Raw genomic sequence first — 16,310 nt, 5'->3', positions numbered from 1 at the left:
CCCCAAAATCTGCCACGAGCATGGATTTTGCTGAAATAATCATCGTGCCTGATGCTCCAGCAGTCCACCACGGCCTGTCCGTCGCTCCGTTTGCCAGATGCCTACATGAGGTTTTGTTCTGGATGACCAGAAACCGAATTAGGCTGCATCCAAAGAGACGATGCAACGTTGCTAGGCAATTACGGCTGGCTGAAAGAAGCTGACAGTCATAGCGAGTTACTGATCTGTGCAGGATGCGGCGATAAGGTTATCTAATTCTGCATATGGAACTTGTGCGTGTTTGTGCCAAATATGACTCCAGCCTCTCAGGTCAAGAGGGCTTTGGCTCAACTTTGAAACCGATGGAGCTCAGGAGCGGGGTGGGATGGGGATGCTGGCAGGGCCATCGAGCAGCACTCGCGAGGAGAAACAAATTAAGGGACAAGAGAGACTCCAAAAATCAGATGCTGCTGCTAAGTTAAAAAAAGAAAAAATAAACCTCCACCTTTGATGTAAGGTGAATCGCTTTTCTGGCAGGGAAAATGGCTTTTTCTCCCCTCAAAGCAGCGCTATTTGAACAAAATCTTTCTTCTGCCCAACAGCAGATGCCACCCGCGACCGGGGATGGGCCGTTGTGATGCCTTTCCCCAAATGGCCAGTCGTCCTCAAATGGCTGTGCCGGTGCTGCATCTCACAGCAGCGCGGCTGGACGGCCACCATCCCTGTCCCCCACACTGCCGGCAGGCACTGGGAGATGCGACAGGTTAATTAGCACTTACTCATTAGGGCTGGTGCCAGAGGCCTTTGCAGAGAACAGCAGGGGAATGAAAGCAGCTGCAGGAACGGTCAGGGCTGGAAGAGGAAAAGGCAGGAGGGGACCGAGCCAGGGGGGATTCCAGCTGGGATTCGAGGGAGCGCTCCTTCGAATTCTACCTTTTGCTAACAAAATGAGACTATCCAAAAAAAAAAAATGAACTTTGAGGCTTTGATAAACACACCTGCTTTAGATCAGGCTAGTCGGGGACGGCACAAAACTTCACCCTGGAATCCAGCTGGTACGAGACACTGGAACCAGGCGGAAGAGAGAAGGCTGTTAAGGCAGAGGAGCGGGTAAAGGACATTAAAATGAACTCCTCGGCAAGCTGCGATGCACCGAAGCCTTGGGCACGTGCCTCCCTGCAGGCGTGCAAGCGGTGCGCCTGGTTTTAGTGGGAGTGCTGGTGCTTTCCATTCCCCTGGGGACTGCGGAGACGTCGATTCAACAGGTTCCTCCTGGGCTGGGGCAGTGCCCTGGTCTGAGCGGCCGGCGGTGGCCGTGGCACTGCAGCAAACAGCCTCAGCTCTGAGACCACGCACCAATGCTTGGGGCAAAGGCAAATCCACTCCTAATTCACCACGTCTCACCGTACAGGGCACATCCAGTGTCCTCAGAGACCCCAGCTGCAAGGGCAGGAAAATTGATACACGCATATTTTTAAACACGCATATTTTTAAGCAATATGTACCTCATTTCGTGCACTTTTTGGGTGGAGAAATTTTGACACCGATGCCTGGGAGAGGATGCAAAGCGCTGCCTTAGCACCATCTGAACAGCTAAAATGTGTTCCTTTGCCAAGATAGCGCAAGAGCAAGCTCTTGAGCATCCCACCAGCGAGCGAGCGTGCCCACGCGGCACTAAAGCGTTTGGGGGAGCTGCGCAGCACCTCGCTTCTTGCTCCAGACCTCGGGCTGAGCGAGAGGCCTCCAACTGCTGAGGAAGGAGGAATGTGCCGCTCGCTGCCTTGCAGGATCCTGGCTTATAATAGCAATTGGCGCAGAGTCATCCTTATCAGCTAGCACATTAATCTTAATTAACAGATCGACAGCAACAGTTCCTCCCTGCAGCTCCCCTGAGCTTTCACAGCCTTTGCTGCGCCACCGCTTCAGCATCAGCGCCGTTCCCGCTGCGGGGAAGAAGGCCAAATCCTGCAAGGAACTGGAGCAGCCAGGCTGGCTCCAGCCCTCCAACCGCTCTCCCGGGAAGCCCCGCGGTACCCAGCCAGGAGCCCAGCAGCATATCCCCCCCCCAAGCTGGGACCAGGACCAGCAACATCCTCTCCATCTTACAGCCCAAGGTCCCAGATTTGGCTGTGATGTAGCACCCACCGTCCCCGAGATGCCCCACCTCCTTCGTCCGGGTCAGGCCCTGGAGAGGAAGGGTTTCCCTCCTGAATGTCCGCATGTTGCTTGAAAGGAGGATTATTTATATTTTTTTTTTTTTTTAAAAAAAAAGCAAACCCCAACCAGCTTATCTGTGAAAATGTGGTGAGTTCGCTCAAAATCAAACCCGAACAGTGGGGCCCCTCTTGCCTTCTGCTCCCTGCTGCTGGAAAATCAGTGCTGACTGTCCCAGGATCGATTCACCCCCTTGTGCCTAAAGCTGATCTGCTCTTCATGCACGAATAACGCTCACGGCTGAAAGCTCCAGCGAGCAGGACCCAGGCTTGCACGGGACCATGGACCCCAGGTCCCTGCCAATCGCTGGGGTCAGGGGACGCGTGTGGACCCCGGACCGGGGCCATGTGGCAGTACAGCTCCAAGCAAGCCAAAGCCCAAATGGATGAAGACTCTAATTGGGTGCACGTGAGTAAAGGAAAGTGATGAAACTGCTGAGGCTCTGTTGCACATGCGAAAAGTAACCCCTGGCTGCTGCTGTGTGAATTTAGGGCACAGTCATTCCCGCTGGGTAATTAAAGGGCATGGGGGCAGCATCCATCACACCTTGTCTGAGGACTGCCCAGGTCAGATGCGAAGCCAGGACAGGTCAGACCTGGCAGAGCTCAGAGAAGAATGTTTTTTTCCTAGGGAAAAAAAAAAAAAAACAAAACAAAAAAACCACAAAAAACATCACCACAAAAATACCCAATTCCCTTGTCCAGGTCAGCAAATCCCATTGTCTCTGCCCGGACTGGACCCACGCACACAGCAGCTGAAGGAAGTGGTAAAGCAGCACATTTCCCAGAGCAGCGGGATATGTTACCCCCGTTGTGTGTCCCCCAGTGGCCCACGGTTGGGCAGAGGTGGACACTGGCAAGCACAGCTGCAGCAGCCGCCTCGGAGGACCAAAATCACGGCTGTAACAATCAGCAGACTGGAGACTCCTGAATAAACACTGTTAATTCCAGAATGAAGGCATCCCTGGGATAGCACGTGGCCACCCCACATCCCTCACCCCGCTCCCTTCGGATGTCACCACATTAAACCCTCGTGTGTGGCGGCAGCCGGGTTTAGGGATGTGTTGCTTACCAAGGGCAGCCGGGGGGGACTCGTTTGGCCTCCTTGCTTCTTGGCAGAGGGCTGGAGCCAAACTGGGGTGTCAGAAGGATGCCCACGCAACCGGCCGGGTTTGCTGGTGACAGCAGGGGGTTAGGCAGGGCCGTGGGGACAGGCAGAGGAGGCAGTTTCCGTGGAGGGTAACTCGGATCTTGCCATATTGCTTTCAACTCCTCATTATTCCCCTTTTCCGCTTGGCAGCCCAAGGCAAGGCTGGGAAAGCGGAGCCAGAAGAGCGCTGGAAGAGTTTCTTTATGGCACGTTACTTCGGCTCAACACTCAGAAGGCAGCCAGGAGGTACAGCCCGGGGGTGGAGGCTCCAGACCCGCAACGGGGTCCCTGCGGGTTAGGGGAGGATGAGCCAAGAGCGTTAAATTGGAGCCTTAGGCCTGAGATTAAGTTACAGCATCTTAACGAGTTGGCACAAATGAGCAGAGGCACAGAGTCCTCTCTGCCAGGCACAAACCAGCGATGAAGTTCTCCTGCATCCCGGTGCCGGGCTGGGAGCACACCCGGGCAGCGTTGGAGCTCGGCCGCACCGCGGCAGCCTGAACTTACATCAGTGCCCAAGTCCTCGGACAGGGAAGGCTTTTTACGTCACGTTACACCAATTGCTTTACTAAATAAATATGCCTTATTTAATTGTCTTAAATAAGAAAATTTTGCAACTGAACAAGAATTTCATTTTCTTAAAGCGATAACATCGCAGCACAGCTTAAGGGCCAAATATTTTAAAAATATGAACCTGGAGTTCAATTTCTCCGTTTGCCCAGATGCTAGCAGAAAAGCAGCCCGGTTTTCAGAAGTGCCTTTCAGGGGATGCTCAGTATTTGTAGAAGTTAGACCACCACAAGGCAAAGTTAGCTCCAGGCATTACTTCTGAAAGCACTGACCTAAGTGTTTTTCCAACACAGAGGGGGTGGAAAACGCATCTCAGCTGAAATACCAAGGCTTTAAAAATTAGTTGCTGTTCATGTGCAGTAGCTCTTGTTATTAAAAACACCATAAAAGTTTTACTGTGCTGACTTAGGGTGCACGTAAAGAACCTAGCTTGTCTTGACAGACCATAAAGGAACTTTTATGACCTATTGGGTCAATGATTTGCAAAGAAGGATTTACGCCGCCATCCAGGGCTGGGATGCACTGCTGGAAGAGGAACGTGCCAAAATGGTGTGCAGGCCTGAGAGGTGGACCTGCTACGGTCTGCCTGGGTAGACAATGTGTACATCCAGCATGACTAAGTATATCAGCATACCTGCTTGTTATATAGATTGCATTAACTCAGAAGGACATGGCATTATGTGCCGAGTACATTTAACTGATTGATCTTTATTATTTTGGAGTCTTGCTCGGAGTTCTAGGAAAAAAAAAAACTTACTGGTGCATCAGTTCAGTTGTCCCCCAGGGCTAGAGCTTTGGAGACCATGTGCCGAGTACATTTAACTGATTGATCTTTATTATTTTGGAGTCTTGCTCGGAGTTCTAGAAAAAAAAAAACTTACTGGTGCATCAGTTCAGTTGTCCCCCAGGGCTAGAGCTTTGGAGACCCAGGCTGGATCCCCAGTGTTGCAACTGCTTTATCTTCTATTGCAAGATGCCAGGGAAAACATCAGCTTCACTGGTCCAAGGTTGAGTCTCAACGCGCTCCTGGAGTAACTCAAGGAAGAGGAGGACCTGACTCAGTGAAATAAGACCATCTTGGAATGATGCTGCCGGGTCTGTTCAGGACAGATGAAGCGGTGCAGAGCAAAGCCCCGCCGTGCCGGCAGCCGCGTATCAGTGTCAGGGCTCGTTTACCTTTATAAAGCACCAACATCCACGGACACGCACAAGGGCAGAGCTCCACAGCTGCAAGGAAAGCGCTAGTGAAATCCAAATATGCCGTGCACCTCCAGCCCTAGGGACTGGCGAGAGGGGCCCAGGCCCACCTGCAAGTGACCAAAGCTGCCCTGGAAAAGGGACTAAACCACCAGTGCCACCCTCCCGGAGCAGCATGGTCGGCCACACAGCCGGCTGGCGCAGCTCATGTCACCCCGGTCCCCTCGGTGGCTTTCGGCTGACCCCCAGCCCAGGCTCAGCTGCCCAAATGCATCGCTGGTGTTGGAGCCATCCCCAGGGCTGGGCAGCAACTGGGACAGTAGCCCAAAGAACTGGACCCCATCCCTGCCCCGGGCTGTTCTGCACGGCGGGCACGCTCAGCCGGTGCCAGCCCAGGAGGGAGCAGGACGGTGCCCGGCAGATGCAGAGCCTCGGGGAGCTGCGCTCCAGAGCCCCGTGCCTGCAGGAGGGAGGTGGCAACCTGGAAAGATGAAATACTTCAAACACCAGCATGGGCTGAAAGGAAAACTAGGAAAATCTTTTAAGTGCCAGAAGCTGGAGGGCTCTTCCATCCAGGCTCTCGCAGCCGGTGGTGCTGCCCCCCGGGGCCATGTCTGGAGGGTCTCCGAGGGATGAGGAGCTCCTTTGGTCTCAGCTCACCCGGGTGTCCACGCTGCCACGGGGATGCTCATGCAGGTCAAACATGTAAAGCCGACTCTTCCCCCTCCAGCTCCCATCCCCATCCGCTCGGCCAGCATCACGGGCACCGAGGTGGCCGCACTCTGCAGACTTCCGTCCCCAAAGCCCTCTTCCTTCAGCCCTCCGCATCCAGATGGATTGAACAAGATTCGCTGCACACGTGGCAGCCAAATGAAGTGGTTTCTTTGGCAACAATAACGAAAGCTCGGAAAAAAATTTTGCTTTCTGTCTCATGTGACTTCAGCAGCCCAGGTAACGCAGAGCGGGCGGCAGAGAAACTGCGAGCATCTGAGTTGAATTATTGCCCATGATAGGAATCAGACACGCGCTCCAGCATGTCTGCTGCACGTTTATTTATTTATTTGGGGGCTGATGGATTTAAAGACTCCCTATTGCCCGAGCAGCAGCATGGCACAATAATTCACTTGATCTCTGATTTATATTTCATGTTCAAGTGAAGCAGAACGCTTCTGCCCAGCACAAGACTAAGCTGTATATGCCAATACTGCGCTCAGCAGCTTTAGAGAACCTGGGCAGGTATAGAAGTAAAAGCTGAGGCTGCAGAAGGGAATAAGCATGAGATAAAAGCCCGTTAAGCATCCAAACCTGCATGGCAAGATTCACAAACCGAAATGGGCACTCACGGATCCTGGTCCCTATTTGACCTTATGCCAACTACGCAGCTCTGGCCACAGCAGGTGAGATAATTGCACCTAATTAAGTCCCTCTGCGCTTCAGATTCCCATATGGGGAAAGGATCAAAGCCCTCCCCACCGCTGGCAAAGGGGAGCGGGGCAGTAGGAAGGGTGAGACAAGAGGGGTCTCCTGTGCTGGGGGGAGTCTCAACCAGAGACCCCCCCACTTTCTCCCTGCCACCCCTCAGAGATGTCCCTGGGCACTTGCAGCTCCAAGCAGAGAGGCAGAAGTCCATGAACCCCACAGGAGAAAAGGTCCCCCCATGTCCCGTCACCCCTCAGGCGCCAGGGGCTGCAGAGGCACTTCCAGGTGCTTTGGTGCCCCGCCAGCCATAGCAAAAAGAGATATATGTTATTTCAAACATTTCTCCCTCCTTTTTACAGAAATCGTTATGAGGAACAGAGTTAAGATCTGCTGTTCACTGCTCTGCTTCCCACTTGGAAATACCCTCTAGAATTTAAGGAGGATAAAAATAGCAGCATTCAAGGGGAATAGGAGCGAGCTCTTCTGAAGGTACCATAATCGCACAGAGCCGCAGCCCAAGCCCTCAGCCGCCGCGAACGGCACTGCCAGTTGATCTCCTTCAAAGCATTGTTGAATGAGGTCTTAGCCTCATAATTTGAGGGGATGAAGTCCTTCCTAGGATTGTGAAGATTTGGGCTTTCCAGATCTAGTATTTTATATTAACTTCTCCTGGACAGCCTAATTAGATGAGGGGGCAAGAGCTGTTCCCTCCTTCCCCCATTATCCGGGGACCTTTCTCCCCCCCAAGAGATTTTATTTGTGCCGCGCAAAAGATTTATCAACTGCCCTTATAGCTCTCCCTGCACTAAATCACACTCCTAATGGATAGCCTGAGGTAAGAGCGCCACTGTTTATTTTATTATTTTTTTTTAATCCATTGAATAGCATGGTTACATGCACACAGAGCTGGCAGGCTGAGCTCTGCCTCCCCCTCCTCCCTGAGCAGCGCAGTTTTAAGATTCCCAAATGGCATTAGTCCTACTGGCCAAAATCACCAGACGCAGGTTGTGAAAGCCTCAGCAGGAGCATCTCAAGGTCCAAACGCTCGTGACGACGCGGGGATGGCTGGAGCAGAGAGGCAGCCTCCCCTGCTCACCCCCCACTTCGGGGAGGAATTCACAGTGGTGCCACCAGCTCCAGACTCCCAAGTGTCCATCCCCACTGGAACAGTCTTTGCCAGTGATGGAAACCATCTAAACACAGAGGTTAAGTTAGAAAATCCCCATCATTTGCCCTTGTCCAGATGTTAAAAGCATTGTTGCTAGTGCCGGCTGAAGGCGAGAAAAAAAAAAAAAAAAAAACAAAAAACAAAAAACCCAAACCAACAAACCCTCGGTTAAATCCAGTGATATTTGAGATCCACTCCACCATCCCAGCTTGCAGGAACAGCAGCACCCTTTTGGCAAACCCAACTTGCGGGAGAACCCATTAAGCACCAGAAGAGTCATTAATTCACTACAAATAAGCTGTTAATCTGCTGTTGGGAAAACATCTCCCGCTGTCCAGCAGGGCAAGGCGCAGACCCCCTTCTCACATGGGGACGTAACTCCCAACCGTGTGTAAAAATACAATAGTCAACACATCAGCAAGAATAACTCAAGAGGCTCATTACAGGCTCCTCCTCGAGACTGGGGCTGATGGTGGTCTAGCTTCTCCTGGTTTCAGCCAGGAGACCAGGGGTCTAAGCGCTGCATGTCCTGCTCCTTCCAGCTCCTGTTCCTCGCCAGTGTATGGGTTTGGGATGGAAAGGGACCACTCGCTTGTGGTCCTTCTTCAGATAAAAAGCTTTTCTCCACTTGTTACAGCTGTCTGGCTGACAGGCGGTGGTGAGCTCACTACACCCAGCTCAGGGGAATCACCGTCTCTATAAGAGTGTGTATCAACTAATCGCTGCTCTCACTTCCACCCATCCACGCTGCCCAGCCGGTCCTGACCCCCCTGCTTTGCACGGGGCACATCAGGTACCGCAGCCCCCTCATCCCCCGGCCACTCCATAGGCAGTGGAATCACAGAGCCACCTCCCAGTTGTTCTAACTCATCGCCTTTAACTCAATCTTTTGATTGATGCAGCCTTTTGGAATGTAAGTCTGTGGGATTTATAACTTTGCACAGAAGGAAAATGAAAACCGACATCTCTAATAAGACCTGCAAGAGGATAGACGGGCCCAGAAGGGCCCAAAAGCATAGCTGGTCCTGCTCGGTATGACAAACTGCCGCAGCAAACAAGTGTAAAGGACAAACTGGTGCAGAAAAGAAGTGTAAAGGTTGGCAAATGGGTTGTTGGTGAGGGGTGGCCATTGGGGCCATCCCCACAGGACTGCTGGGTGATCGCCGGAGCAACACAGCAGCACAGAGCCACTGAATTCGGGTTCCTCTCCTGCTGCTTCAGAAGGCGCCCTGCTCGTGCTGCAAAGGCCGTGGGGATGGCAGACCCCCCCAGGAGCAGGGCAAGGTGACTGCACCCAACACTGACAGCAGCCAGGGCTGAGCCAGAGCCACCAGCCCACACACGATTCCCAAAACCCGGCATCCCCGGCAGCCTCACTGCACACCCGCCTCTCCCGCCAGCTCCCGGGCTTTCTTCCCTTCCGAGTGTCATCACAATTCAGGAGCTTTTGCAGGCAGAGGAGTTTCCCATCACTCGTTTTCCCCCGTGCCATTGTACTGCAGTGAGTCCCCATCAGATCCCTGTCGGAGGCTGTCACACACCCATCACGCCCCGCACCGCAGCAACAATCCAAAACCCCCAGGAATCGCCGTATTCCTTTCCCAGGGAGCGCTTCTGCAACTCCAGACCACATTTCCCTTCCTTAACTTCACACCAACAAAACTTCGGCCGAATAAGGAGAGCAATAGGAGCAGCTAAATACTTTTCCATCCCCTCTGTCCCCAAGTAGCGAGCACAAATCCTGGGCTCGAAGGGACGCTGCCAAGCTTTTTGCGGGCTCTCTGCTATCAGGTTGGTTAACATCGGGATGCAGCCCATGAATGAATACTTGGGATGAATGCATGTAAGAAGCAAAGAACGATGCAAGTCGCTTGCTCCTGGGCAGACACACACTCTGGGCTTCCCCTGGCTGTGGGACAGCTTCTCCATCCAGGCTCCGTGATCCTCTTCCAGCAGCTTTTGGGAGGCTTGAGGCTGATGGACGTCTCTTCAAACCTGGGGAAAAAAAAATCTCAATGTAGAAATAAATTGACCCTCCCAGAGAGTAGAATCAGCCTCAAGCCCTAACCAGGTTCGTCCTGCCACTCCATAACTTTGTCTTTCTTGGATCGGGAAGAAATGAGCTATGTTTTTCTTGCCCTTTCTTCATCTTATTTTTATCATCCCCATTGGGAAGTAAAGCATATGAACAGAGAGAGAGACAGCCTACTTCTGCTGAAGTCGATTTGCAGAGTAAGACATTAACAACCACCTAAAAGGGGCGGGAGGGACTGTTGGCCCTATTTATACTTGGCTTACGCTGGACATTCCTCAAGAGAGTCAACAAGAGAGTAAACCCCTAACAGAGTGAATTTAGACAAGTCACGATTTTAAACTTCACCACATCTTCAGCCTGTCACACAGAGTATCTCTACAACCTATGTAAAATCTAACATATATCTGTTTAAGATTACGTGTTACAGATTATATCTATTAGATCGGTATTAATTTCGGGGTGAAGGCAGAATTAAAAGTGACTCTCCCGCTTCTCTACACTGCTCTGAGCTTTAATCCCTCCTAAAATACACAGACAAACTCCCCCTGCCAACTCCACACCGAACCTCCCAGGCAACAGGAATCACACAGCCCCGACAGCACAGCTCGAGGAGGAACAAAAATCAACTTTCCTCATTCCTGTTCTTCTTACCTGGGCAACCCCATGCTGTTTCTGCCGCACGCCAGCTTTCTCCTGCTCACAGGGATATTTCGTACTCAAATTCAGTTCCCAGACTTGTTTTTTCCAACACTTGAGAGCAACTTAGAGCAGCTTAAACCCTTCAGTCCTCCTCCCTCCAACTCCAGCCAGCTCTAGTAGCTGTGGCCAATTAATACTTCCTAAAAGCTTTTGACGTGCTGTTATCAAGCATGTATTACACCAGGAATTTCACGGTATTTAAGTGAACGCTATCGGCCTTACAGGCTTGGAACGCCTCCGCCTCACCTGCGAGGAGGAGGAAGGGAGGATTGCCAAAGCAGGGGAGGCAGAGCAACGGGGATTCTCACGCCCTGACTTCCTCGGAGTTACGGTGCAGTCTTAGTCCTTCTCAGAGTGGTTTTGGAGAAGAGGCAGTGTGCGTGTTGGAACAGTTTTGACAATTCCTAATGCTGAAAAAAAAAAAAGATGGAAAAAATTAGGAATGTTAGAAAGTCATGAAATCTTCAGGATCCTGGAAATAATAAATAGTCATGGAGGAAAGCAATTTTTCTCTCTCTTTGTGTTTTGTTTTGGTTTTGGTATGGAGACATAAAGGAGAACAAAGAAGTATTTATTACTCAATTCCTCATCTAGGAAGCACAACTGGCTCACGCCATCCGTGTTTCCTGTGAGCCAGGGCGGCCAGATCGTTTACTGCTCTGCGAGGAGCAATCCCCCCTTTGAGGAGGAACAGGGGACCTCAGGCAAGGACTGAGACATTTGCAGGACAACAAGACCTGGCTGCAGGAAGACACTATTTTCAAGCTTCCTTATGAGGAGAGGCTGAGAGAGTTGGGGGTGTTCAGCCTGGAGAAGAGAAGGCTCCAGGGAGACCTTAGAGCCCCTTCCAGTCCCTAAAGGGGCTACAGGAGAGCTGGGGAAGGTCTCTTTACAAGGGCATGTAGTGATAGGACGAGGGGGAATGGCTTCAAACTGGAAGAGGGGAGATTTAGATTAGATATCAGGAAGAAATTCTTCACTCTGAGGGTGGTGAGCCCCTGGGGCAGGTTGCCCCGAGAAGCTGTGGCTGCCCCATCCCTGGAGGTGTTCAAGGCCAGGTTGGACGGGGCTTGGAGCAACCTGGGCTGGGGGGAGGTGTCCCTGCCCAGGGCAGGGGGGTGGAACAAGATGATCTTCAAGGTCCCTTCCAACCTAAACCATTCTATAATTCTATGATTCAATATTAGGTGAAGACCAGAGCTAGGCAGAGAATGCTCTTCACCATTACAAGGTTCCACGCTATGCCATAGGAGAGTTTCCTAAGTGGGATAATTGCACTGGTGTGGTTTGAAATGCTTTGATTAGGAATTCCTGGAACTGCCTTTTGCTGTTATTGCTGATTTCTGCACGCAGCTTCTGCTTGGCGGGGATACTTAAATGAGCAATGAGAAAGCACTGTAGCCATTCCCGATGTCTTCCTATTAGACGGGTTCAGCCGGGATCAGCATTAGCCTCACCCCTGTCTTGGAAAGGGCTCTGTACAAATACCAAGCAATCGGCCACCACAAGGCGGAAAACAGCAAAGAAGCCGCACTGCGCCTACTGACAGCATGAGCAAAAAGACTTACAAATGTAAAGATTCCAGAAAGAAACAACCGAGAGAAAGGTAGGTAGAAAAGACATGACTTTTCCCTGTTCTTATTACAACTAGAGAAGCCACGAAGGAATCCAGGTGTCGCAAATCGCAGCTGTTCTCCCTCTTCCTCCCAGGTCCTGCTGCTTTTCCACAAGCCATCAGGAAACACTGGCTCTGCTGTGGCTCCCAGTCCGCCCTCTGAAAGGCTTTGAACTGGGCTTGGGCTCCAGAGTCTGCACAGCCGCGGCACCCGCCCCACGAAACACAGCTTGCCGGCGAGCACCAGGAGGGGATGCAAGAAAACAGCAAATGCATTAAAAGCAATCTCTACCATGCTTGTGTACTTAATTCCTTTTTTTGGGGGGAGGGCTAAAGGAAAGAAACACGGGGAAAAAAGAAAAAAGGTCCAGAAAACAAGGATTCATGCGGGAAAACCTATATACTAGGGGGTTTTAGAGGTTTTCTTTGGGGATTTGGGTGGTTGTTTTAGCTTTTCGGTTTGCAAATCAGAAGTAAAGTTTCACAGCTCTGCACTCTTTAAAACATCAAAGACTCAGGTTTAGCTTTAAATGACTGACTAAATGGGGCTGCAGCAGTCCATCCAACCTGCTACAACGTGGGACACTTGCCTGAAGCCAAACAATTACACCCTGGAGGAACCCACGCTGAGCCACACGCACAGCACCGCATCGTTTTCATCCCCCTCTCTTGCAGTTAGCGGCACCCAGTTTTCCAGCCAGGTTTTTGGGGGTTGGTTTTAGTACGGTCATGCAAAGAAGGAAAGACTCCGCCGTCGCTAATGCCGTTTCTCCTCGATGTAGCCGCCTCCGTGAGATGGGAAGGAGTTTGCCCACAGCTGGGACCCGAACACAAGCCCCGTCTCAGGGTGCTTTGCTGACTCAGCACAGTGGTCATGTTCCTGTGGGACACAGCTGGACCAGCACGGCCGTTCGGCGCATCCCTCCTGTCTTTCGCAGACTGTTTTTCGCTTTGGGACTTAAACGCAAGAAAACGCAGCAGGACATATGCAGCTCATCACTGCGAGGGCTGCGGGGCTGGAGGTGAGGAACAGGCACAGCACTGCTGTGGGTTCATGAAGGTCCTTCCAGACCGTAGGGTGACAGCATCCTCTCTTTTTAATTGTTCCCAAACTGCTGTGTAAAGGAGGTACGTTCAGATTTAAATAAAACCAATTTTAAAAGTTAGCTGACATACAAGCCTTACAGAGAAGAGGCTTTTTTCTTCTCTCTCCCTGTTAGGCGAGTGGGTGCTGAGTTTTATAACATCTTCAAGTCCTAAAACAATTAACACTTTAGTTCAGAAATTTAAAAATACCCCAAGGAGCCATGAACTAGAACTCCCCGTCCCCATCAGCTCCTTCTGTAGTCCCTACAGGTAACAAACACAACACCCAAGCCCAGCACATACCTTGAGGCAGCCTCGGGTGCCCTTATCCCCGCAGCCTTCACCCTCCTTCCCCCACGGCGGGGCCAACTCCGCAGCTCCGGCACCCAACACGGCTCTTGGCTCACACGGCTCCAAGGCAAGGCATTTCCAGGAGACCGAGCCACCGAAATCCCGGTGAAGCGGCGAGTGGGCAGGCTGGGCGGGTACCAGCGCTGCTGTCGTGGTGGTCAAACCAGGAGGAGAGCTGCCGTGGCAATCGTATGCCGGATCTTCAAGCCTCCCCCCGGTGATGGAGCAGGTGGATGGTGCTGAAGATGAAGCCCGTCTCCTCCGCTCCCCGCAGCTCTCGCTGCTTCGCCCGGCAGCTGCTCCAGCCCCTTCGGCGTGTCGCAGGTTGAGCACCGGGACCGTCCTCTCTTCGAGGCAAGGACTGTTTCTCTGCTCGCCCGTCCGGCGTGCCAAGCAAGAGCTTTTCAGGTCTGTAGAACAACCACTGCCTTTCCTGTTTCTTCTTATTTTTGGCACAAAGGATTTTGAATCGTTTCCAACTGAGGTTAAAAGCATTTAAGAGTCTGTTTGCACAGCGTTGGGTTTTTTTTTAACCCAACCTCTAGTTGTAACACACACTTCCCCCAGCATACACAAAAATACCCAAATGGCTTTTACTTTAGAAACTGTCCTCATATTCCTGAGAAAAAGCTCTAGAGTAAGATTTTTTTTTTTCCCCCCTTTTGCATTTTACCTGTTGCTTGGTTTTCCAATTTCAACTTTGTATTTGAACAGCTACGTCACACATCTCCCGTCTTGGGCGGGGGGAAAAAACAAACTAGAATGAGCACAGTAATTCACATCACCTTGTTTCCTAGGCAGAGGACCAAAATACCACTTGCAAAACACCAGTATTTTTACGCTACAAAAATACAATTAGGCTCTCAATTAAATTTTACTAATTTTACTCGTGGGAGTTTGTTAGCACAAGACAGCCGGAGGAACTCCCAAGGGCTCTCGCTAAAATCCTCTGCACTAAGCCTCGCCGCTTCTGCAGCTACAGAAAGGGGAGAAAGGATTATTTCCAAGGACCAGAACCCAAATTCTGCAGACACAGCCACCACAAACTTTCTGTATGTCGTTAGTCACAGGGTACAAACCTGATTAACTCGCTTGACCGAAGTTTTCCACGTGCACAACCCTGTGTTTGCAGAAGTGGGGTGCTCAAGCGGCGGCTCGTGGACGAGACATACAGACTGACAAACTGCTTCAACCACAGGACTCTCCGCTTTTCCTGAATACTGGCATCTCCCAAAAAAGAGAGCTTTCAGATTTAATTAAATTTTACTATTTTATTTGTGAAAAAACTACAAGCAGAATTCATAAATAGACATTTCTATTTAAAGCAGGAAAATGATAAAGTGGCTTCTAATAACAGTCGTGCACATGCCAGTAACAGGAATATATTAACATCTTTTATTTGCTAGACAAAGAGCAGTGTCCAATATAAATTTCCCAAAAACATTTAAGACCTGTGAATTTCTGACCAGTTCACAAAACCACCATTGACACTTTAGCATGAAGATTAAAACAAACCTAACAGGACTGTCAGCTCTAAAGACTTTACAGAGCGGAAAAACTTTCAAAAGCGTTATACAAGCTGTCTTTCTGGGCAAATGAAAAATATAGCTCGTATAATACATTAACATAAAAATCCACAAGATAAGATTATGTTTTGACATACTTAAACAAGCATTCTATATTTGTCTCCAACAAACAAAGCTAAGGAAATAATGTAACCATCTTTACACAGTAAATTAAGGTTACAAGTCATACACAAGAACAGAACTGCTTGCGCATTAAAAACTGTTCAGCTCCATTGTCATACTCTAAATGTTGGCTCTTAAAACCATTCGGTTACATACAAGCAAAGGTTATTATATAGTCAGCAATTAATAAATTTTCAATAATTTAAGTTTATGGTAGAGCCTAAAAAAGTAGACTGAGAATGATCTTGGTAAGGCAGGTGAAAACATCTCAGTGGAAATAAACTCACGGAAGCTGCTGCCAAATTTTCGATCTGTCCAATTTGAAACAAGCAAAGTGTTCCAATTAAAATAAATAGCCTGGTGGTGTAAAACGCTGTCATCTTTCCTTTGCAGAACTACGTCAAACTGAGCAAGTCAGGCAAGCTGTGTCGGTGTCTGTGTGTGTGTGTGTGTCTGTGTAAGAGTCGAAACTTTGCGAACGTTAACACTGTGCTTTACTTACCTGCTTTCTGTGCCACTGAACACCACGAATCTGGTCCTTCCCCTACACTAGTGTTTTGGTTGGTTTGGTTCTTGAACACGCTCCCCACCGAGAGCGGGATAACCCACGGACACAGCGCGGTGGGAATCCCACGCCACAGATGCGTTCCATGGGGATGCTCACTTCAGAAATGAAGCGTAAAAGCAAACGCTCTCCTTCAAATCCACAACACAACAGCTACGGGTGAAGCCGGGGAGGTTCAACGCTTCGCTAGCAATTGCTACTGAATGCAGAATTACAGGTCACTTGTTCCAAAGAAATTTTCCCACTTACTTATAGCAAGCTACTTTATTGAGGAGGCACGCCCAAAGAGACAGATGTTACTGACTTTACCAGTAGCCATGAGTAGCTGGTTACGGTGTTAAAGCTTTTTCAACTGATCTACAGGTCCATTTTCACTTGAAAAAGAAGCAATTTCCTGGTACACACAATGCTTTTTTTTTTTCCTTTTTTTTTTTTTTTTTTTTGCACAAATTCCCAGATTCAACGAAGAAGGCGAGCGCGCGGTTTGACTTGAAGCACCAGAATTAGCCCTGCTGAAGCCAGAGGGACTCGCCACTCGCTCACACTCGTCGCTGGATCACGGCCGAGATGCACGC

Source organism: Charadrius vociferus, unplaced genomic scaffold, assembly GCF_000708025.1.
Source record: "Charadrius vociferus isolate BGI_N301 unplaced genomic scaffold, ASM70802v2 scaffold324, whole genome shotgun sequence".
Classification (NCBI taxonomy): Eukaryota; Metazoa; Chordata; class Aves; order Charadriiformes; family Charadriidae; genus Charadrius; species Charadrius vociferus.
The sequence above is the reverse complement of the archived record's forward strand: the minus strand, read 5'-3'. Positions refer to the sequence as shown.